At 40.9% G+C, this 26,139-nt stretch overlaps 1 long non-coding RNA gene across 1 annotated transcript; it reads right to left on the reverse strand.

Annotated features, from left to right (window-relative positions):
• Nucleotides 1-8,999: 8,999 nt before the first annotated feature.
• Nucleotides 9,000-16,462, reverse strand: LOC147822540 (uncharacterized). The gene is made up of 2 exons (XR_015445599.1): nt 15,972-16,462; nt 9,000-10,710 (listed from the first exon to the last, which is right to left on the reverse strand). It is a non-coding gene; the product is annotated as an uncharacterized LOC147822540 (long non-coding RNA).
• Nucleotides 16,463-26,139: the final 9,677 nt, after the last annotated feature.

Raw genomic sequence — 26,139 nt, forward strand, 5'->3', positions numbered from 1 at the left:
ATTTTTCTGAGTTCCTATTGCATGGAGAATTATTTTTCATACTTTAATTTTCCATTTATATATTTTTTAGTTAAATGTTTCTTGTCTGCAGGATACTGTTGGATTTTGTTTCTTGATCCATTCTGCTAATCTCTTTTCATTGGTGAATTTAGACCATCCACATTGATGGTTATAACTGACAGGTATTGACTTATGAGGACCAATAATAGGTACTTTTTTCCGTTAACTTAATCGGTACAGTTCATGTACAATACAGTTACATTAATCATTGGGATCTTGTACCTTTACATGATGTATCTTGGTTCTTATTTTTTCTCCATTCCCCTGCCCTCCCTTCAACCCCTCCACCCTTCCCTATTTACAAAGATTTTGTTTCCATTTTTTTCCTTTTCTCATATTTTTCTTTTCCCTTCTTTCCTCTCCTCTACCCCTCCCACTTCCCCAATTCCTTTAGAACTTTTCTTCCTATTTCACAATATCTATTGTACATTTTGATCCTTATTTACAGTTTTAGTTTTTCACACCAGAGAAACTATTTGGCATTTACACATGTGTGTCCTATTTATTTCACTTAAGAGTATGGCCTCAATGTACATCCATTTATCTATAAATATCTCTAGTTTCTCATTCATTATGGCTGAATAGTACTCCATTTTATTTTTAAAAACCCCACATCTTCTTTATGCAGTCTTCAGTTGATGGGCAATTGGGCTGTTTCCAAGTTTTAGCTATTACAAACTGTGCCGCTATAGATATGGGTGCGTATATATCACTGTGGTATGATTCTTTTAATTCATTTGGGAAGATACCCAGCAGAGGAATAGCTGGGTCAAATGGAACTTCTAATCCTAGTTTTTTGAGGTATCTCCATATAATAGGTATTGTGAAATAGGAAGAAAATATTCAAAGAGGGAGGGGAACTAAAGGGGGGGTATGGGGAGGAAAGAAGGCAAAGAAAAAAAAGGAAAAATTGAAACAAAGCTTATGTAAATAGGGAAGGGTGGAGGAGTTGAAGAGAGGGAAGGGGAGTGGGAAAAAATAAGAACCAAGATATATCATGTACAGGTACAAATTCCCAATGATAAATATGATCATAATGTATACCTAAAATGTACCAATAAACTTTATGAATAAAAAAAGAATAAGAGATCAAAGATGGGAGGATGAGGTAGGATAGATGAAATAAAAGATTGGTGGAAAGGTGATAAGGAAATCATAACTAAAAATTATACTTTGTAAGAAGACTACAGCTTCCAGGACTTAGCCAAAGTGATCCAAGACAGCCTCATGCCAACATTCCTTGGCTAGATTTAAACCTCTTTACTAGCAGACTGATCACTTAAAAACCATAGATTGACTCAATTAAAAAAGTAAGGCATAGGAGCCTGGACCTTAGACAAATACTATCTCAAAGTCAACAGAACTTTGCCATATTTACACTAGTCCCCTACCATACTCATCAATAGAAGACCATAAATTGGTCCAATTAAGAGAGTGAACAAAAGGTTGAGCCAAGGTAGAGAATGTTTAAACCACCTATTTAAAAAACATATCTTTAAATGTGCTGATACCCTTTTGTGGAGGTGGACACATTTTTCCTCTAGCTTTTCACCCCCTCAATAAGAGTATAAATGTATTTAGTTCCAAACTGTAATGTGTCTCATTTCTCTAACCATCTACACTTCCCTGAGTGTGTTATACTCTCTGTCTTTGCCTAATAAACACTACTCATGCCTCATTCTGACAATTTCTGGAAAATCCTGTTTCTGTGACAGGAGTCAGTGAGCCTACTAAGGTAGGGTAAGTTAAGATTGGGAAACACAGATTCACCTTGATGACAGGGGGGCATAATTTTGCAATAAGATAAAAGCTTTTTTGTTGTAAATTGACCACATATGCAAACAGGATAGCTTTTGAGTAGAACATTTCTAATTATTAGGTTCTGAGAAAAATATTTTTTTTAATGAAAAATACAATGCACAGGAATAAAGTTAGTTTATTTGTTTAAAAACAATATGGCCAAAATATTGATCTCTTCTTAGTTAAACCTACAGCAGAATGTTAAAAAAGAGGTTTTATATTTGTCAAAATAATATCCCATATTCTTTACTGTCTGTTAAGATTAAATGTTTGAAAAACTTAATTCAGAAAATTCATATTTTTAGATATCTGTTTAAAGTTTTGTTTTACAATTCTGGTCACACAAACTACTGTCATGTGATTTTCCTTATTTTTAAAAATGTTATTGTCCTGGTATAATGTAGTCAGTCATGATTGTTGTCTTAAAATGCTGTAAAAGTAACTAAATTGTTTGGCTAAATTGTTACCTTATTTATTGCTTATAGTCATACAATTGGCAAGGGCTAAGTTCATCTTGGTGAATAAGAGATAGTCTTTTTAAAAATGAATTAAGTTGTTGCAGAAGAAGGGGCTTCTGGGCCACTGTATCACTGCTCCCAGTGCAGAGGAAGGGGTTTCGGGACAGCCATACCATCACTCCCAGCACAGAAGGGGCTTCCAGGCCGCCTTACCACCTCTCCCAGCGTAGAGGAAGGGACTTCTGGGCTGCTGTACCACTACACCCAGCACAGAGGAAGGGGCTTCTGGGCAGCTGTACCACTGCTCCTGGTGCAGAGGAGGTGAGCCTTGTGGGAGCCAACAGCACACATACCCTATCCCTGCCACGTTGAAATGAGAAGACACAAAACAAGTCTCAAAACCAGACTTCCAGATCACCTACAGCAACCTCAAAGGGAAACAAAATGGAACAATCTGATACTCAACCACCTGGACTCCCTGAACTGGCAACAAAAGAGGATCTGGAAAAAATGAAATCAGAAATAATTTCTCAGAAAACAGCAGAGATTGTGCTCATAGTGCAAGACATGATTAATAAATCTAGAGAGGAGCTGAGGAACATGATGGGATCCCAATATAGGAAACAAATGGAATCCATAAAACAGATGCAAATAGATTTCCAGGAGATTAATAACTCCATTGAAAGTCACCAGAAGATAAGATTGCAATTAGTTATCAAGAAAAAAATTGCTTCAAAATTGTAAAGGACCATGAGAACCCAATCCAGCAGCTGCTAGATGGTGCAAAGAAGAATAACATAAGACTGATTGGAGTCAAAGAAGAAACAGAAGAGAGTGCAGATGATATAAAAAACTGTTCACAGAAGTCCTGGTAGAAAACTTCCTAAGCTGTGGAAAAGAACTTTACATACAGATAAGTAAGGCATATAGGACTCCAAATAGCCATGATCAAAAAAAATCTACACATAGGCATATAATTGTTAAGATTCCAGAAATGCAACAGAACAAAGTTCTACAAGCAGTTAGAGAAAACAAAAACAAAAACAAATCACATACAAAGGAAAGCCCATCAGAATCACAGCAGACTTCTCAGCACAAACCATTGAGGCAAGAAGACCTTGGAGTGATGTATTCCAAGCCCTAAAGGAAAACAGCCTCCAACCCAGATTGATGTACTCTGCAAAACTGTCTTTCAAAATTGATGGAGAAATAAGATACTTTCATGACAAAGGGCACCTGAGGAACTTCATGAATACCAAACCAGCACTCCAACACTTTTAGAGGATATCCTAGGAAAAGACAATGAGGATCACAACCACAGGAAGCACAGCAGAATGAATCCATCTGGCATGACAAGAAATTAAATGTAAAGGGGGAGAACCCAACAAAAAGAAAAGGTCATGACAATGATAAGTGTATATGTATCAGTTATAATCATCAAAGTCAATGGTCTCAATTCACCAATCAAAAGAAACAGACTGGCAGAATGGGTCAAGAAGCAAAATCCAACAGTATGCTGCATACAAGAAACACACTTAATTCAAAAGGAAACTCATAGACTGAAAGTTAAAGGGTGGAAAACAGTACTCCATGTGATGGGAACCTGAAAAAAAAGCAGGAGTAGCTATCCTCTTGGCAGATCAAGTGGATTTCAAACCAACACAGATTTAAGAGAGACAAAGAAGGACACTACATCTTTGTAAAGGGAATAATCCAACAGAAAGAGGTGACAATCATAAATATCTATGCACCAAATGCTAGTGCACTCAACTATATAAAACAAATACTAATGGAAATGAAAAGTCATATATGCACTAACACAATAGTAGTGGAGGACCTCAATACCCCACTGTCACAAATAGATAGATCAACTAGACAAAAATAAGTAATGAAATATTAGAACTCAATCGAACTCTTGAACAAATGAACTTAACAGATGTTTACAGAGTGTTCCAGCCCACAAAATCAGAATACATATTCTTCTCAGCTGCACATGGGTCATTCTCCAAAATAGACCACATACTCCCACTAATAGAACATGTTTAAGTAAGTGCAAATGAAATGAAGTTATCCCCTGTATATTATCAGACCATGGTGCAATGAAATTGGAGATCAATAGTAAAAGAAACTGCAAAAATTACATAAACCCATGGAAATTGAACAACACATTTCTGAATAACCAATGGGTCACACAGGAAATTGAAGAAGAAATCAGACAGTTCCTTCAATTAAATGACACTGATAATACAACATATTGGAATCTATGGGACACAATGAAAGCAGTCTTACGAGGGAAATTCATAGCAGTGAATGCATATTTTAGGAAAACAGAGCGAGCCTAATTAAACAACCTGATGCTGAACCTCAAGCTTCTAGAAAAAGAAGAGCAGGACAAACCCAAAGCTCATACAAGGGAGGAAATTATAAAGATCAGAGGAGAAATCAATGCAGTGGAGACTAAGAGAATGATACAAAAAATTAATGAAGCCAAGAGTTGGTTTTTCGAAAGAATCAACAAAATTGACAAACCCTTAGCCAACGTTATCAGAAAAAGGAAAGAAAAGGCTGAAATCCATGCAATAAACAATGAAAAGGATGAAATTACAATGAACCTAGCAGAAATCCAGAGGATCATCAATACCTACTTTGAGAACCCTTATGCCAATAAGATGGAAAACACAGAAGAAATGGACAGATTCCTAGACACCTATGATTTACCAAAGTTGAACAAAGAAGACCTAAAAATTCTAAACTACAAAATATCAATCAATGAAATAAAAAACATAATTAAAAACGTACCAACTAAGAAAGGGCCAGGTCCTGATGGCTTCACTGCTGAATTCTACAAGACATTTAGAGAGGAACTACCGCCATTACTACTTAAACTCGTCAATGAAATTGAAAGGGAAGCAATACTCCCAAATTCATTCCTGGAAGCAAGCATCACCTTGATCCCCAAAGCAGAGAAAGACCCAACTGAAAAAGAGAACTATAGGCCAATCTCACCAATGAACATAGATGCAAAAATCCTTAATAAGATACTGGCAAATAGAATGCAGAAGATCATCAAGAAGATCATACAGCCTGACCAAGTGGGATTCATCCCAGGGATGCAGGGATGGTTCAACATACACAAATCAATCAATGTAATACACTATATCAATAGAGCCAAGGACAAAAACATATGATCATCTCAATAGATGCAGAAAAATCATTTGACAAAATCCAACAAGCATGTATGATAACCCTACAAAAAATTGGAACAGATGGTCTCTACCTCAATCTGATTAAATCTATCTATGAAAACCCAGCAGCCAATATCATACTAAATGGTCAAAAACTGAAATCCTTCACACTAATATCAGGAACAAGACAAGGATGTCCACTATCATCACTCCTGTTCAACATAGTTTTGGAAACATTATCCACAACAATTAGACGAGAGAAAGAAATAAAAGGAATAAAGATAGGAAATGAAGTCAAATTGTCATTATTTGCAGATGACATGATACTTTATATAGAAGACCCCAGGAATGTCATCAAAAGTCTTCTAGACTTAATAACCAAATACAGTAGAGTAGCTGGACACAAGGTCAATGCACAAAAATCAATAGCTTTCCTCTACGTGAACAACAGACTCACTGAGACAGAAATTGGACAAACAATTCCTTTCACAATGGCATCCAAAAAACTGAAATATCTAGGAATCAACCTAATGAAAGAAATCAAAGACCTCGTCTCTGAAAACTATAGCACTCTGAAAACAGAGATTGAAGATAATATCAGAAAATGGGAAGACATCACTTACTCCTGGGTAGGAAGAATCAACATTGTGAAAATGGCCATACTTCCAAAACTGCTATATAGATTCAATGCAATCCCCATTGAAATCCCAGCACCATACTTCACAGACCTTGAGAAAACAATCCAAAAATTCATTTGGAACAAGAAGAGACCCAGAATAGCAAAAGCAATTCTAGGTAACATGGCAGGGGGTATCACAACCCACAACTTGAACCTATACTACAAAGCTACTGTGATAAAAACAGCATGGTACTGGCAAGGAAACAGCCCCGAGGACCAATGTAACAGATTAGAAAATGCAGAAACAACTCCAGACACACTCATCCATCTCATCTTTGATAAAGGTGCCAAACACCCTCACTGGAGGAAAGATAGCCTCTTTAATAAATGGTGCTGGTGAAATTGGGTTTCAACTTGTCAAAGATTAAAACTAGACCTATATCTCTCACCATGCACTAAACTAAAATCAAAATGGATTAAAGATCTAAATATTAAAATAGAAACACTGAATTGGCTGGAAGATTGGTTAGGTAGAACTCTTGAAGCCATTGGTGTAGGAAAAGATTTTATGAACAAAACCTTAGTTGGCCATGAACTAGCACAAACAATCAACAAGTGGGATCTCTTCTTATTAAAAAGCTTCTGCACAGCAAGAGAAACCACCAGCAGTGTGAAGAGACAACCCACAATATGGGGAAAATTTTTCACCTGCTGTTCCTCAGACAAAGGTCTACTATCTCAAATCTATAAAGAACTTAAAAAAGTCAGGCCTCCCAAATTTAAAGACCCAATCCAAAAATGAGCATCTGAAGTGAACAGACATTTCTCAGACAAAAAAGTAGCAATAGCAAGTAAACATGTGAAAAAATGTTCAACATCACTGGACATTCAAGAGATGCAAATGAAAACAACACTGAGATTCCACCTCAACCCACAACGAATGGCTGCCAACATGAAATCAAGCAATAACAAACACTGGCGAGGCTGTGAGGAAAGAGGAACCTTGCTCCACTGCTGGTGGGAGTGTAGACTGATGCAACCACCGTGGAAATCAGTAGGGAGATACTTCAAAGAACTAGGACTGGAAGTCCCATTTGACCCCACTATTCCCCTGCTGGGTATCTTCCCCAAAGAATTAAAAGCATCATACCACAGTGATATATGTGCACCCATGTTTATAGCAGCACAATTTGTAATAGCTATAAGTTGGAAGCAGCCCAAATGCCCATCAACCAGAGACTGGATAAGAAAATGTGTTTTTTTTACAAAATGGGATACTACTCAGTCATAAACAATTAGAAATTAGACATATTTATAGCTAAATGGATGTGCATTGAGGCAATACTCTTAAGTGAAATAAAGAGGACACACATATGTAAATATTGAATAGTTTCTCTAGTGTGAGAAACTGAAAGTGTAAAAAAGGACTAAAACGTACAATAGATAATGTGAAATAGGAAGAAAAGTGGCAAAGGGGAAGGGAAAGTGGGAGGGGTAGGGGAAAGGAAAGAAGGGAATGGAATTTATATGAGAAAATGTAAAGAAAGTCTTTGTAAATAGGGTGGGATGGAGGGATTGAAGGGAGGGCAGGGGAAGTGCGAAAAAATAAGAACCAAGAGAGATTATGTAAAGGTGCAAATTTCCAATAATGAATGTCATTATATTGTATACCTAAAATGTACCAATTAAATAAAATTTTTAAAAAATGAATTAAGTTTATTGGTACATGTTAGATATACATAATGTTCACATTCATCATAGGGAATTTTTACCTGTACATGATATATCTTAATTGATTTTTCCCATTCCTCTTCCATCCCCTCAACCCATTTCCCCCTCCTTATTTACAAAAGCTTTGTTTCCATTTTTCCTTCTTTTCTCCATTTTTTGGCTTTCTCTGCCTTCCTTTTCCCCCTCCCCTGCCCTAGTTCCCCTTTCCATTTGAGCATTTCCTTCTCGTTTCATAATATCTACTATACATTTTGGTCCTTATTTACACTTTCAGTTTCTCACAGCAGAGAAACAATGTAATATTTACATGTGTGTGTTTGATTTATATCACTTAAGAGTTATAGTCTCAAAGTGTATCCCTTTACCTAGAAATGTCTCAAGTTTATCCTTTTTTATGGCTGAGTAGTATCCCGGTGTGTGTGTGTGTGTGTGTGTGTATATATATATATATATATATATATATATATATACACACACCACATCTTTATCCATTCATCTGCTTGATGGGCACTTGGGTTGTTTCCAAGATTTAGTTATGATAAATATACACTCATGTTTATAAGAGATAGTCTTGCTCAAAAATGTATGTTCTTAGTTGGTATAGTATACATTAATTTTTATGTACTATATTCAAAATTGTTTGCAGCACTGTATGTATACCTACACAATCCTGTGTTACTAATCTGTAATTCTTTGTCTTGGCATTATTGAATTGTGTGCTTTCTCCCAAATGATAATTCACATTGGTTTACAGGAAGAGGGGACTCTTAAGTATTGGCGTAATATACCTTTTCAGCAGGGCTAAGCTTGTTTCACAGATATATTGACTTTCTTTAATTAACTTGGTCAATGTTTGTTAGTACAAGTCTACTGTACAGACTGGATTTGTTTTTTCTCTTTTTAGCTTCTTTTATGTCTGTAACATTTGTAAATATTGCTTGTTAAAGTTCTAATGTTTGAGGATGCTGAGTACAAAGTAGACAGGATTAGACTTGACAGTGCACTCTAGATAAATTCAGTCTAAGAGCCTTTCTTTTAAACTGTTATTGCTCATCTGTCCCGGCCCGCGGGTAAGTCAACGGAGACCCTAGAGGGGGAGCGAGGATGAGAGGGGACAGGGGACACGAGAGATGGAGACAAGACAGGTTTCTGATCAAGTCTCGTTTATTGCAGAAGCTGTTACAACATATATACCGTAGGGCTAGAGGGGAGGAGCAAGAGGAGGGTACTGGGGCTACTTCCTTGTTGCCGGGTAGATTTGCAGCAGGCCCGGATATGTCCGTAAAAGGCACTCAAGAGTTCTAGCGGGGGGGCAAGGCCCCCCACAGGTCCTCCCTTTAAAATTATAATTTTAGAAAGGCGTCAGGAGAGCCAAGCCTGCGGGGGCTGAGCCTGTCTTGGGTCAGAGCAACACACGTGTCTGCACCGTGCACCTTACCCGTCATCGGTTAACCAGAGAATCAAGGCTCTGGCACCTGTCTTAGGCGGCACACGAGGGCTCTCTCATTGCATGGCACGCTTGCTCAGTTGCCCGTCATTGGCTTGCCAGCCCACTCACCAGGTGGGGCGAGAACACTTCGCCACGGCAAGGACCGAATCGATGGTCCGACATTCGTCCTGGTCAGCCATTGCCAATCTATTATAGTAGACCTGTATGGGCGCTGTTTTTATTGCCTCTATCTGGGCTCTAAGAAAGGCCATGATTTTGTTATAAAGTACGGGCCCTAAAGAAATGAGCAAGAGTAGACCCAATAAGGGTCCCAGCAAAGGGAGGAGATAAGGGAGGAAACCATTGAGGCCAGTCCAGAGGGGATTTTGAGTGAATTTTTGTCGTCATCTGTTTAAATCTTCCTGAAGTTCGCGAATTTTTCCCCTGACGATCCCAGATTTGTTGGCATAAAAACAGCAATGTTCATTTAAGGCTAGACTGTGAATAAGAGAGTTAAGCTACCCTGATTAAACTTTTGAAGATAACCAATGTGGACATGCTACAATAACATATTCAGAACTTAACCAATATGAACGTTTTGTAACAACATATTTAGTGCTTAAATATCAAGGACAACCAATACAATCAATTTATAACATATTTAGATAATATTCATTGTGATATGTCTCCCATAAGATTATATAATATAAAATTTACTAGGGGGTCCCTTTAATGAATTAAGACCAGAATAATCATTTTCTGGGTGGCCACTTCTATATTCATCAAAGGGAGTTCCCATCTATAATCGTTTTGACAAACAATTAAGAATATATATCTTTTTATTTTATAACTGTTAATTGTAATTTGATTGTTGCATGTGGGTAACAATGCACGTCACTTTCATAAAATAAATTTCAGTGGTACTTTGATCAATTAACAACCTGGGAAGAAAAGCATGTCTTTAGTTTAATAATATTATCTATAAGTCAATTTAACAATAGGCGAATATCCTTTGAAGAGGAAGGAACATATTGAGCTCAACTGTACAAACACAAACAACAGACAATAGACAAACATATAAGACAGTGTATAAAATTAGGGTGCACCCAAATATAACTAGCCAAATTGAATTATACTATTCTCTTTATGATTATTAGATTGTAATTGTAGGCGCCATTGTTAACTGGTTAAGATTGGACAACCTCAGGTCATCGGCATCATCAGCACACCTATCAACTTGTTTTACTAGGCGTTCTGGGAGCCACCTGGCTGACTTCATTTCCTTGGAGTAAATACACACCGATCCTCGGCCCCAGATAAGTACAGGATCCGGCCCGTGCCATGAGTGGTCCAGGGGGTCTTTCCACATCACCGAGGCAAATTGTCGTTGCGTCTCTGGTTGCCAGAAACGATTGGCTGCAGATAAACCTTTGGCATCCAAATTTAAGAAGTTAAGAATAAATAGTGCATGTGATATCAGATTTCTAGGAGACCCCTTAGTAGGATACCATTCCCCCTTTTTTATTTTGTCTAAAGTAATTTTAAGTGTGAGATTAGCCCTTTCTATAATGCCTTGTCCCTGTGGATTATATGGGATTCCCGTTATATGTGTTATTGTAAATTGTTTGTAAAATTTGGAGAAGCCAGAGCTGATATAGCCAGGACCATTATCTGTTTTAATTTGTTGTGGGCAGCCAAGCACTGAGAAGGCAGTGAGGAGATGAGCAATGACGTGTTTAGTAGCTTCCCCAGACTGCAGGGTGGCAAATATGAATCCACTATATGTATTAATGTTGACATGTATATATTTAAGATTTCCAAATTTAGGGTAATGTGTGATGTCCATTTGCCATAGGGCATTTGGAATCAAGCCACGAGGATTAACTCCCAGATGAGGTGTAGGAAGGTGCAGAGTGCACGTAGGGCAGGCCTTAACAATTTGTCTAGCTTGTTCTCTAGTAAGCTTATACATAAGGCGAAGCGTGTGAGCATTAAGATGATGGAATTGGTGTGCCTTCTGTGCTTGGTCAATCGGACTGGGGGCATCAGTATTTATTGAATAGGCAAAAGCCTGAGGTCTTGTGGCTAGGTCTGCTAAGCGGTTGCCCTCTGCAAGTGGGCTGGGTAGGTTAGAGTGGGCGCGAAGGTGCCCAATGAAAAAGGATTTGGATCGTTTTCTGATTAGATCTTGTAATTGGAGGAAAAGACCACCAGTCTGAGAGGCAAGTTTGATCAGTCCACATGTTTCTAATAAGGGAACAGATTGGGCAATGTAAGCACTGTCAGTAAAGAGATTAAAAGCTCGGGCAGGAAATGCGGTAAAGACCGCTATGACTGCCTGGAGCTCGGTTAACTGGGCCGAAGAGTGGGTGGTTCAGAACTGGACAATGTTATCATCCCACACATAGGCAGCCATTCCAGTGGAAGAACCGTCTGTAAAAACGGGTAGAGCCTCTGGCAGAGGAAAGCAAGAAGTGATCTTCGGGAAAATGAAGTCATGTCTGTTGGCAAAGTCAATAAGTTTGCTGGGAGGATAGTGGTTGTCCAATAACCCTGAATAAGAAGCAAGAGCAATTGGCCAGGAATCGGTGGTTTGTATAAGCCAATCGACCTGGTCCTTAGGGTAGGGTTGGATAATGACATCAGGTTCTTTTCCAAAGTACATCTTTCCATGGTCTCTGCCCAAGATAACTAGGTCTGCAACTGCAACATAATAGGGGTAAAAGACCCGCTTAGGGGAAACTGGGAGATGAACCCACAAAAGGGGAGCGGTTTGCCAAAAGACAGCAGTGGGAGAGAGGGAGGTTTTGCAGATGATATACTGTAAAGGAGAGTTATAATCCATAAAAGTAATTGTTTGATTTTGAATGGCTTGTTCCACTGTACTGATGGCTTTGCGCCCCTCGGCAGTGAGCTGTCGAGGTGAAGTAGGGTGGTTATCACCTTGTAGGGTATCATAGAGAGGCTTCAGGTCATGTTTAGTGAGCTTTAAATAGGGCATAAGCCAATTAATGTCTCCTAGCAATTTTTGGAAGTCATTTAAAGTCTTAAGACCGTCCAGCCGCAAGGTAAGCTTTTGGGAGGAAATGTGACGTCCCTTCATCTGAAATCCGAGGTAGTTATAAGGGTCTTTTAGTTGAACCTTATCAGGGGCAATCTGGAGGCCATGAGATTCAAGTGCCCGTCGAAGGTCAGCATAACAAGCTAAAACCTCACTTCCTAATTGCCCCGCTACAAGGATATCATCCATGTAATGGATAATATACATTTGAGGCCAATTGTCTCGGGTGGATTGGAGTGCCGTGGCTACAAATGACTGGCACAGGGTGGGACTATTGGCCATGCCTTGGGGCAGAACCAGCCACTGAAAGCGCTGCATTGGGGTACAGAAATTGGTCGCTGGAAGGCTAAATGCGAAGCGTTTTTGATCAGCAGGATGTAAGGGAATGGTGAAAAAGCAATCCTTTAAATCAATAATAATCTTGTAATACCCAAGGGGAATGGCTACCGGCGAAGGGAGACCAGGTTGTAAAGCTCCCATGAGTACCATGGTTTTATTAACTGTTCTAAGATCTTGTAAGAGTCTCCATTTTTCCGACCGTTTTTTAATGACAAAAATGGGAGTATTCCAAGGGGAGTGGCTAGGAATAATATGGCCAGCATGAAGCTGTTCCTGCACCAACTGTTGAGCTGCTGACAATTTCTCCTTAGAGAGGGGCCACTGATCGACCCACACTGGATCATCTGAGAGCCAGGTAATCTTTTCAGCATGGGCCGCAGGAGTGTCAATGGCCCCTATGGAAAATGGCCTAGCCCTGCCCGAGGGGGCCGAGGGACAGGCTCAATGGGGTGAGTAAGGTTTGTAGGGTGTTTCCCCAGTCCCGTTCCTGGAATGTACCCATTTTTAAACATCTGCATAGTGACAATTTCATTGGGGCTGGAAATAATTATCCCCATTTGTGATAGTAAGTCTCTTCCCCATAGATTAATAGGTAACCCTGAAATGATATAAGGTTGAATGGTGCCCTGATTACCATCTTGGTCTCTCCAGGTCAGATCTTTGGCACTTTGTTTAGGATTTTCACTCTGACCTATACCCCCGAGATGGGTGAGGGTGTCTTTTAATGGCCATGCCTGAGGCCAATCCTCTCCCTTTATGATAGTTACATCGGCACCAGTGTCAACCAGCCCAGAAAATTGTCTCCCATCTAACCACAAGGTCACGAGAGGCTTTTGTGCTGAAAGTATCTCTGACCAGTAAACATCAGATGAGCCGAATCCCTGGCTGCCTCGGGCGTTGTTTAGAGCCTTATTAGAGGTAGAGAGAAGGGGAAGGAGTAGCAATTGAGCAAATCTTTGGCCTGATTGAATGGTATTAATAACTTTGGGAGAAGAAACCATAACTTTAATTTCCCCAGAGTAGTCATTATCTATCACTCCTGGGTAAACCACCAGCCCATTTATGGTACTACTGCTTCGGCCTATTACGAGGCCAAAAGTCTCTCTAGGTAAGGGTCCAAAGACTCCTGTGGCGAGGGCCTGGACTCCCATTTCTGGGGTCAATACTGTGTGGGTGGTGGCACTGAGGTCCAATCCGGCACTTCCTTTTGTGGCTCTGATGAGGTCTGAAATGGATTGCTGTTTATTGGAGCAAAATTGAGCGCCCCGTAAATTTGTTTGGAGTTGGGGGCCTGGGGCTGGCCCCCTTTCCCGTTTCCCGAATTCGAATCCTTAAGAGGGGGAAGGGGTCGGCCCTGGGCATCAGTTTTGGATCGGCACTCACTCGCCCAATGCCTCCCCCGATTACATCGGGGGCAGGGCCCAGGGGGCGGAGCATTGGGGCCCTGCATTTTAGTGGTCGGGCATTCTCTAGCAAAATGGCCGGTGGCCCCACACCGGAAACACTTATTGCCGACGTGGCGTTGCAAAAATTGTTTGACTGTGAAGCCTTGCATGGCGGCCGCCATGGCAAGGCCCTGTTGGTAGGCGACCCCAATCTCAGAACAAAGGCGAATGTAGCCGGAAAGGTCAGTTTTCTTTTTATAGGGGCGGATAGCGGCCTGACAGGCGGCATTGGCGTTCTCAAATGCAAGCTGTTTAACAAAATCTGTCCCTGTCTCCGCGCTCCCAAAAATCCGGCCTGCCGCCGTGAGAAGGCGGTGGACAAAGTCCGCAAATGGCTCGTCTGGGCCCTGCCGAATGTTAGTGAGGGAGGCACTCACGTCTCCTTTGGAGGGGAGCTTTTTCCAGGCCCTAGTGGCGGCGGTCTGAATCTGGGCATATAACCCCGCATCAAATTGTATTTGTTGGTCGTTGGCGGCATAGGCCCCCTCCCCAAGGAGCATGTCAAGCACCCATCCATTCCCCGCCTGAGCATTGCGCCTAGCAGTTTCTCGGCAATTTTTAACATATTTAGATTTCCATAATAAATAATCACCTCCTGTAAGGGTGGCGCAGGCCAGAGTCTGCCAATCAATTGGGGTGAGCCAATTTTCTGCCACCGATTCTAAAATAGCCATGGTGTAAGGTGCACTGGCCCCATATTGAGCTGCAGCCGTTTTAAATTTTTTAATGACCTTAAAATCAAAACCACTGTGGTGTCTTCACGCCTGTCTCTGTGCGTCAGTAGTTTTAGTTACGGGAAAGGCTTCCGCATTTTTAAGTTTCAGGGATACTCCCGACCCGGATGGCACCCTAGGGGCCGCCCCTCTAACGGGGGGTCGTGGCTTAAGTTTGTCTTCTCTACGGACATTTTTATGGGCTTTGCCTGTTCTTAAGCCTTCAAGCTGGGTAATAAGTTCTTGGTGTTCCTTTTCTAACCTTATCTGTTCTTTTAGAAATTCTATTTTGTCCCGGAGTTCCTTTTGGGGATCAACAACAGGACATGCCAGAGTGGGAGTGTCGGGGCCTGAAGAGATATAAGGAGGGGGATATCCGGAGTCACCCCACAATGCTCCCCCCGCGGGCTCCTCCGACCCGGAGCCCTCTTGGGGCGGATCTGGGGGCGGAGGCGGGCCACGATAGGCTTGAAGGGAGGGATATAGGGGCGGAACCTTCCGCGAGGGTGGGGCTGTCCTAGAGGCGGTGGCGGAAAGCAAGGAAGCAGGGGTTCGGCGAGGCCCTGCCCTACAGGGCTTGGCAGGGTTCGTGGCCGTTTGGGGTTGGTCCGAAGGGACGTCATGTCCGTCGGGGGCGGGATCGTCGTCACTGTCAAAGGACATCAAGTCCTCTTCTTTGTCTGACAAAGAAGTCGTGGTCTCAACGGGCCTGGGCCCCGGCGCCATATTGGCCCGGGAGACTGCGTCAGAATCACTGGCAGGTGTCAGCCCCTTACCATCTCGGAGAGCTACCTCCCCAGCCTGTATAGCCTGCGCCACCAGTGGATCCCTCGCTTTATGAGAAATAATATCATTAATCAAATTCCAATATGAGAACGCCGCAATAGGGACCTTCCCGGGTCCGCAAGTGGCATAATAATCCTGGAGAGCTTCCCCCACCTTTTTCCATCTCTGTTCGTCAATGGTTCCCTCAGCAGGGAACCAGGGACAGAGATCTTTAATATAATCAAAAAATCTTAACAACTGTTTGACTGTAACCTTTACCCCTCGTGCCTGTAATGTCTTCTTGAGACCTTGCACAAACAATTCGTGCTGACTAATGCCCTGTCCCATAATCGCTGCTCAACTTACCGAGGTGCAAAAAGACGGCAGGTCCACGTCAATTGCAAGCCTCTCCCGTGTCGAGTGTGCTCTTTGTTCCTCAATCTTAATCTTAGGGCCCCTGAGCAGCGTCCTTCACTGGATCCCCCGTTCTCTGGCCCCACGTTGGGCGCCACTTGTCCCGGCCCGCGGGTAAGTCAACGGAGACCCTAGAGGGGGAGCGAGGATGAGAGGGGACAGGGGACACGAGAGATGGAGACAAGACAGGTTTCTGATCAAGTCTCGTTTATTGCAGAAGCTGTTACAACATATATACCGTAGGGCTAGAGGGGAGGAGCAAGAGGAGGGTACTGGGGCTACTTCCTTGTTGCCGGGTAGATTTGCAGCAGGCCCGGATATGTCCGTAAAAGGCACTCAAGAGTTCTAGCGGGGGGGCAAGGCCCCCCACACTCATCTTTGGCACGAAGTGTTTTTATGACAATTACTCCAACCATCTGTCACATCCCCTCCAATGTGGGACATGTTCTCACTGACCATCACAGGGAAAAGCTACCATGGCACCAAGGGACAAAGCTGCAGATAGTTAATTGGCAATGCCTTTAGGAAAGAAGAAAATACATTTGGAGGGAAGAGAGAAATGTTGCAAGCATCGAAGAGTCACCTGTGTTTCAATCCTAGCAAAATAAGTAGAATTGCAGATGTTTTGAAAAAGAGTTCTTAAGCATGATTATTTTAAAGCAAAAATTCCTTCTAGCAGGTATATTGTTTAGCTATCTCCTGGGATTGGCCTTCTTTTGCATTTGGCTTCACAACTTAAGTGACACTTTTTCAGTCTTAAGCATTTGGCTTCTCTTTGCTTATGCTCCAGTTTGCTACCTTTGATGAAATCAACATACCAGTCCAACATAAGAAAGCGTCAGATGATAAAGAACCCCAAGGTCCTCAAGATTGAAGGCTGAAATAAGCAAAGGGGGGATTGTAACAGGAACTATAAAATGGAACTTTAAACATTAGGGTTCTTTTTTTCTCTTTAGATACTAGTGGCTTCCTGAGGCCTAGGGCATAAATGATTTCTGTAACTCATCTAAGCCCAGATGAATGAAAAGAATATGCAGATGCTGACAACAGGAAGCCTTGAGCCCATTTCCTTTCCACAAGAAATGGGACTGTATCAGTCAGTGCTCATTAGAGAAGCAGATTTAATACAAGATATATAATATATAAGGATTTACAAGGTAGGCTTACAATGGCTGCTCACAGAGACAGATGAGAAAGAGTTCAAAAGGGCTGTCTGTGCAAAGAAGACCCAAAGGTTCCAGTCAAAGTTCAAAGGGCTGGAGCTAATGGAGTGACTCATTTGAATTCATAGTATGAGGCCAAAGGATATGTGCTGAAAGGCTGAAGAGCCTGCACTGGAAGCCAGGAGATGATTTCCAAGGTGAAGGTGAAGATTGGAGCTCCTCCAAAGAAGCAGAAATGAACCTACCTTCTTTGTAACCCTTTTTATTCCACTCAGGCTACAAGTCTATTGGTTGGTTCCACTCACACTCAGCATGGGTCTTCTGCCTTCAGTAAATCCCTTCACCCATATGCAGAACTATGCTAATTCAATTACTTGGCCATTTCTTACTCAAATTAACACAATAACTATCACAATCCACCCCTTGTCAGCTTGACAACCAGGCACATTTCCTCAAACCACTCTTAGTCTCCAGATACAATTACAAGATCATAATTACACCTAACATGGTACAACTATCCTGGGTACAAACAGAAATGTACTAATTCCCTCCCCAGAATAGAAGGCAATTTTTCTTTGAATAATGCATATTCCTAATATTTAATCCTTTGAACATTATAACATAGATTTAACAATACTTAAAAGAGCCAATATTAAGCCTATCAACATCATATTACATAGGAAACATATTGAAGGAGAATTATAATTACAATCTTCATTTCTGTAACTGATCATGGGGTCGTAATCAATATTTAGAACTCCCTTCTTCTATTCATTCTGAGTTCCCTTGGCTTTTAGCAAGTACTTTGGCAGGCCTTGGTTCTTTCCCTGGTAGGGTGACCCATATCTACATTCCTGAAGGTTCTGGGCCATTTATCATCCTTCCAGAATTGGGTTGTTGTAGTTTTTCATTGAATTTATTGACAAGGCATGGTAATACCAAGAGATGCCCTAAGGGATCTCCTGTACTCCAAGCATATTCTTTCTTTCCTCCATTGTGGAGTAATAGTCCAATTTCCCCTTGGGAGTCTTTGTCAATCACCCCTGCCAATACTATGATTCCTTTTTTAGCTTGTTCATTCAGAAGTATGAGGAGATCAAATGATCAGGGGTAAGTCTTAGCTTCCAGTTCAATGGAATGATTGTTGTGCTTCCTGGTACAAGCCTTCCATCTCTGGAACTAAAACTTCTAGGCCACCAGAGAATAAGGTCATGGGAACAGGAAGCAAAAATGGTTTTAGTGGATCACTAGGTGTAATGGTGAGTGGTACCATTCCCACTTCCACCTTTGACTTCTGGACCCATGAATCCTGGCTTTGGGAGACAGAGTATCATACAGTGAACACTGATTCAAAGCATATACAGCCTTTTGAAGAACCTTGCCCCAGCCCTACAAGCTATTGCCACCTACCTACATACCTACCTACCTTGTTCTGTCACTGCATCTTCAAAAGGCCATTTCACCTTTCTATCAATACAGCTGCTTCTGGACAGTGAGGAACATTGTAAGACCAGTGCATTCCATAAGCATGAGGCCATTTCCTCACTTATTTGGCTGTAAAATGGGTTACTTGGTCAGAGGCAATGCTGTGAAATTCTATCACGGTGGATAACATATTCTGTAAGTCTATGGATGATAGTTTTGGCAGATACATTACATGCAGGGAACGCAAATCCATACTCAGAATAAGTGTCTATGCCAGTAAGGACAAAGCCCTGCCCTTTCCATGATAGAAGCAGTACAATAAAATCAACCTGCCACCAGGTCACAGACTGATAACACAGGGAATGGTGACATATTAGGGACTCATGTTGGTCTCTGCTGCTGGCATATTGGACATTCTGCAGTGGCCTTGGTGAGTGGGAGTCCATGTTGCTGAGCCCATACATAACCTCCACCCCTGCCACCATGGACACTTTGTTCATGAGCCCATTAGGCAATGACAGGAGTGGCTGAAGAAAGAGGTTGACTGCTATCCACAGAACTGGTTATCCTATCCACTCGATTGTTAAGGTCTTCTTCTGCTGAGGTCACATTTTGGTGAATGTTTATACGTGATACAAATATCTTCACACTTCTTATCCCATATCCCAAATATCTTTGCAACCAATTTTCCAGTCATGTTCCTTCCAAGTTTCTGACCACCTGGCCAGACCATTGACTACACCCCAATGAATCAGTATATAGTCACACATTTGGCCATTTTCCCTTCTAGGCAAAATGTACTACCAGGTGCACTGCCCAGAGTTCTGCCCACTGGAAAGATATACCTTCACTGCTGCATTTCTTGGATGACCTGGAAAGGGGTTGTAATCCTGCAGCTGTCCACTTGTGGATGATGCCTGCATAATGTGTAGAATGATCTGTAGCCTAGTGTCTGCTTCCTTATCATATGGTATACCCCATGAGGCCATAGGTGCATGTGTGGAGAGAGAAGTATAGCAGGATTAGAAACCTTAGGCACCTGGGCAACTTCTTAATGTAACTTACTTGTGCCCTCTATACCTGCTCTGGCTCAGATACATATATGCTCCTTCCTTAATGATGGACTATTGATTTGCACATCCAATTTTATGACTTGGTGGATCAGATAATACTCAGCTCATGACAGGTGCATCAATCAGTGTTTACTAGAGAAACAGATATAATACAAGATATACAAATATATAAGAATTTACAAGATTGGCTTACAATGGCCACCCATAGAGGCAGATGTGGAAGAGTACAGAGGGTCTGTCTGTGCACTGGAGATCTGAAGGATCCAGTAGAAGTTCTGGAGCTCACTGCTATATCCTGTGTAAGTCTGTATCAGAAGACCAATGGATCTGTGGTGGAAGACTGAAGAGTATTCTGGAAGGCTCAGGCTCTGTGCTAGAAGCTAGGAGATGATGTCCAAGATGAAAGCAAAGACTGGAGTGACTGGAGCTCCTCCAAAGAAAGAGAAGCACATCTGTCCTTCTTCACTTCCCCTTTATACAATCCCTTTGACAAGGTGCCCTAGGGTGGATCTCCCATATCCTTAGGTGTGAAATTGCTGAACTGATTTAGTTGAGCTTCTCTTACTCAAGTTGACACAATTAATCAACTGTAACAATAGGCAACTCAGACTGCATGGTAACCTGATGTCTCATAGTCAATCATTAAGTTTTCACTAGGGTCCAGTAGCAGGCCTAAGGCTATTTGTCAAAGGGAGAGTAGTTGTCTGCAGATGATGGCAGAGCCTTGCAGCAAAATCCTAAAGGCCTCCACTGCAACTATGGAGACCTGCCAGAGACTCCAAGGAGAATCCCTACCTGCCAATGACATTTCAAGTACAATCAGATGTGCTGGATCATATGGCCCCCAGTGGAAGAGCAGCCTGCATCGTAGCCTGGACCTGCTGCAGAAGCTTATCTTGTTCTGGCTCCACTCAAAACTAGCAGCTTTCTGAGTCACTAGGTAAATTGGCCAGGGTAAAATACCTAAGTGAGGAATGTGTTGCTCCAAAATCCAAATAAGCCTAGTAGGTGTTGTGTGCTTCTTCTTTTGGGGGTTGTAGGGGAGCCAGATGAAACAACTTATCTTTTACCTTTGAAGAAGTATCTCTACAGGCTCCACACCACTGGACTCCTAGAAATTTCACTGAGGTAGAAGGATTTAAATTTTAGTTGGATTTATTTCCCGTCCTCTGGCTCTCAAATGCTTTACTAACAAATCCAGAGTGGTTACTACCTTCTGCTCACTTGGTCCAATTAGCATATTAGCAATATTATCAATGTAATGGACCTGTGTGAAAACTTGAGGGAGAAAAAGGCAAACAAATCCCTTTGAACTAAGATTTGAAACAGGGCTAGAGAGTTAGTATAACCTCAAGATAGGACAGTGAAGGTGTATTGCTGGCCTTGTCAGCTGAAAGCAAACTGTTCCTGATGGGCTTTATGGATAGGCATGGAGGAGAAGGCATTTTCCAAATCAGTAGCTCCATACCAACTACCAAGAGATGTATTAATCTGCTCAAGCAAGGAAACCACAACTAGTACTGCAGCTGTAACTGGAGTCACCACTTGATTCAGTTTACAATAATCCACCATTATTCTACAAGGTCCATTTATCTTCTTCACAAGCCAAATGGGAGAAAGCGCCTATGCATCTTTCAAGTCCTTGATAGTTGCACTAATTTCTGGAATCCCTCCAGGGAAGCAATATTGTTTTTGATTTACTATTTTACGAGGTAAATACAATTCTAATGGCTTCCATTTAGCCCGTCAACAATAATAGTTCTCACATTACAGGTTAAGGAACCAATGTGAGGATTCTGCCAAGTACTAAGTGTAGACATTTCTTGTTTAATAATCAAGTTCTGTTCCTGCAACTATGTCTGTAAAGGAGGTCACTAAATGAGGCATTGTATATAGTATGTACATCACAATGTTCAGAAAACAGAAATAGCCAAAAGAATGTCCAACCTGATGACTTTGCTCTTATTTACATAACTCTTACATGCAGTACTGTAATATATAACAGAACGTAAAACTACAGTACTGTACAGTACAATCAGGAACAATTACAATACTCTGTAAACAAGTTGTACTCTGCAAAAAATACATTGAGCATCTATAAACAAGATATATAGAACTGTACAAAAATGTGTTGTAAGTCCAAGTGGTGGGTTGTAAGTCTGAACAACATACCTTGGTCTTAAGTCTGAACAGTTTTTAAACAGGTAGGTTGTTAAATGAGAAATATCTGTATATCTATCCCAATTATGCATTCTGGAACATAGGAAATGACTGTAGGATGGATTTGAGGACCTACTTGACCAACTGTGAGTCAAACTTTTGCTAAAATTCCATTGATCACCTGACATCTATAGGCCCCTATTCTTATTGGAGGGCCACTATGATATTTTGAATCTGTTAGAATCAACATTAGTTCAGAACCAGTGTCTAATAGTCCTCAAAATGTCTGATCATTTCTCTTCTTCCAGTGTACAGTTACCCTGGTATAAGCCCTTACATCCCTTTGGGGAAGGATGGGACAAAGACTGACCATATAAATGTTTGGTGGTCCACCAGAGTCCTTCCACAAGGGGACCCAAGCACTCCTCCATTCAAGGCATTCTGGGTCTGTCAACTGGCTCAAATCTGAGGAATGTTTGCGGGACCATGATTTTCTGTTGCTACAATTTGAAGGCTTCTGTTCATTTGCTCTTAAATTTTTATAATTATATAAATCTAGTAAAATTAGTAGGCTTCTTATGTATTTCACTTTGGGAACACCATGAATAATCAGCCAATACCTTAGGCCTACGCATGTCAGACCATTCTGATCATTGTTTTGCTTTTGGTTTCCGTTATGGTAAATGTGTGCACCTTGCCTTTGGCAGTTAAATGCCACCACTTGACCTCTGCTACTCCAGGATACAATTAAATCCATTGCCCTTAAACCATGGTCTCCACCATGCAGTCTAGCACACAGAGCAGTGCATTTACAGGACTCTTCAGGGATTCTGGTGCTTCCTTCACAAATCTGTTTCCAACATTTTAATGAAGTGTACATTTTTTGGATCTTTCCAGTGTGGAGTATTAAGTTTAACATGATAAATCCACTCCAGTATTCCTATTTCCCTGAGCTTTTGAATCTCCTCATCAACAGTACACCACAGAATATCAGGCATCTCTAACTCATTCAAAATGAGTCATCTTTTGATCCATACTTCTGCCAACCAGCCAAATAAACTATTAACACATTTTTTACTCCATGAGCCACAACATTAAATTCAGAATCTCTACTTAACTGGCCCATATTGACAAACTCAGCCTGATCCACATGAATGTTTTTTCCACCTTTACCTCATATCCTCAAAATCCATTCACATACTTCCCTCTGCTTGTAAGAGTTAAAAATCTCAAGAAATTCTTTGGGAGAATAGTGGACTTCCTCATGGGTCAAACTATTTACCTTACTCTTAAGAGTCTTATCCAATTTGAGTCTGGTTATAGGCCTAGAGGCAAAAGTGGGTGGTGAGGGTAAGTCCTAAGAAGTGTCAGCACTATCATGCTTGGTCAATACAGGATTAGTTTTCTCAGGTATATAAGGAGAGGCCTACACCACAGGGGATGGGATGGGGGTGCCTCAGCCACTGTGAGTGGGGAATTCTCTTCCTGAAAAATAAATTCATTAGAGTCTAGAAGCTCAACATCCTCATCCTAATCAGAATCCTCACAAACATCTACATCTCAATTTCTGGGATCCCATTTTTTTCAAATCAGTGCCCTCACCTGTACTTTAGATACCCTTCGAGGCTGTATTTTATTAAATTTATGCTGTATTTCATTCAGCCAGTCAAATTATGAGGGCCTGTGCCTGGGTTTCTGCAGTCTCAGCCCTGCAGCTAAAAGGAGAAGAGAATCTCTTTCAGGATACACTTAGAAACTTTTAACTTTGTTTGTCTGGAGCTGGGAATTTAAATCTTTGAGCTCCTTATTTTCCCTTACTAATTTGTCCTCATATTTAGAAGACTTAAGATTTCCTATGTATGTTTTGAGCTCATTATTTTGCTTTACTAGCTTTAGGTTTCATCAAATTAGAGAGCCCAGTCTAGGGACCACTAAAGCCACTAAAGAATTTCATCTTTACAATTCTGTTTCTTTAGAGCCACTTCTGGTATCAAAAGTTGTATCAGTCAGTGCTCACTAGAGAAACATGATATAATATAAGATATATAAGGGTTTACAAAGTAGGCTTACAATGGCTGCCTGCAGAGTCAAGTGTGGAAGAGTGCAAAATGGCTGCCTGTGGGGTGGAGATCCAAAGGATCCAGTCCAAGGTCGAAGGCCTGGAGCTCACTGTGGTATTCCATGAAAGTCCGTATCAGGAGGCCAAATGGTCCATGCAGGAAGGCTGAAGAGTCTGTACTGGAAACTGAGAGAGAACATCCAAGGTGAAAGTAAAGACTGGAGTTCCTCCAAAGAAACAAAAGTGAGCCTTCCTTCTTTGTAACCCTTTTTATTCCATTCAATCTACAAGCCTATTGGTTGGTGCCAATCTCACCCAGGATGGTTCTTCTGTCTACAATAAATCCTTTCAGCCACACCCAGAAATATGCTAATCCAATTAGTTGGCCGTTTCTTACTCAAGCTGTTGCCACAGTTAATTAATATAGGAACAATGAGCCAAAGATGGCTATAAAGGATAAAGCAAGTGTAGAGATTTGCATTATCTCTCAGTGCTCCTCCTCCCTTCTGTTCCCTACTACAAAAGAGCCTTGCCACTTGTAAAAGGTGAGATGATGTTATGAGGCAAAGAGGCCACTCCATTTCCTTGGAGCTAGCTTTGAATAAATTCTTTTTTTCCTTATACCAATATACATCACCTTCTTTATTTGGTCACTGGTGAACAAATGAACCTGATTGTATGAACCTAAGTGGCCAGTAACAAACCCTTCTGAGCTTTGTTGAAGGAAACAGTTGTGGAAAATCATTATTTGATGATATAAATAGCCACAGCTCTTCAGCAATCCAGTTATTAACATGAGGAGTACAGTAGATTTCAAGGTGACTTATCTCTAAGTAAAAAGCTATATTGGGTGGTATATAATTAGAAGCCAGAGGATATTAGTGATTTAGATTTTATTCAACATGTATTACTTTTACTTCTAATTTTTTCACTTAATATATTTTATCAATATATACTGTTGAATTGCCACATACTAATTTTGTGTATTTATGGAGTACACTGTGGCATTGCAATACATGTATACAATGTGTAATGATCAGGTCATGGTAATGGCATATCTGTCACTTTAGACATATTATTTTTTTGTGTTGGGAACCTTCAGAATCCTATTAGATATTTTGAAATATTCAATTGTTTTCAACCATGCTTATCCCACCATGATACAGAATATTAGAAGACATTTCTCATATCCAACTGCACATCATGTCTATTAGCCATCCTCTCTCTCTCCTGCACACCTTTCCCAGTTTCTGAAAACCTCTATCCTTTTTTCTGCACTTTTGAAATCAAATTTAACTTTCACATATAAGTAAAAGTCTTTGTTTTTCTATGGCTGACCAATTTCTTAACATAGGGTCTTCCCATCCCACCTATGCTTTTATTATCATTACCCTTTTTTATTTTTCCATTATATATAGATTCTTTTTAATTAATTTTATTGGTACATTTTAGGTATACAATATGTTGACATTCATTATTGGGAGTTTGTACCTTTACATAATATATCTTGGTTCTTATTTTTCCCCCTTCCCCTGACCTCCCTTCAGCCCCTCCACCCCTCCCTATTTATAAAGACTTTGTTTCCATTTTTTCCTTTTCTTATATTTATTCCTTTCCCTTCTTTCCTTACCCCTAGCCATTCCACTCTCCCTTCCCTTTTGGACCTTTTCTTCTTATTTCACATAATCTATTATGCATCCTGGTCCTTATTTACACTTTCAGTTTCTCAGACCAGAGAAACTATTTGGTATTTACACAGGTGTGACCTACTTATTTCACATAAGAGTATGGCCTCAATGTGCATCCATTTAGCCACAAATTTCTTTAGTTTCTCATTCCTTGTGGTTAGTAGTACTCCATTTTATAAAAAAAAAAACCACCACATTTTCTTTATCCAGTCTCCAGTTGATGGGCAATTGGGCTGTTTTCAAGTTTTGACTACTACAAACTGTGCTGCTATGAACATGGGTGCACATAAATCACTGTGGTATGATTCTTTTAATTCTTTGGGGAAGATACCCAGCAGGGGAATAGCTGGGTCAAATGGAACCTCTAATCCTACTTCTTTTAGGTTTCTCGGTATGGATTTTCACAGTGGTTGCACCAGTCTACACTCCCACCATCCATGGAGAAGTGTTCCTTTTTCCCCGCAGCCCTGCCAGCATTCATTATTGGTTGATTTATTGATAGCAGCCACTCTTTCTGGGGTGAGATGGAATCTCAGCATTGTTTTCATTTGC

The sequence above is a fragment of the Heterocephalus glaber genome, unplaced genomic scaffold, assembly GCF_053883595.1.
Source record: "Heterocephalus glaber isolate CG9 unplaced genomic scaffold, H.glaber_assembly_v1.0 deba00001613, whole genome shotgun sequence".
Classification (NCBI taxonomy): domain Eukaryota; kingdom Metazoa; phylum Chordata; class Mammalia; order Rodentia; family Bathyergidae; genus Heterocephalus; species Heterocephalus glaber.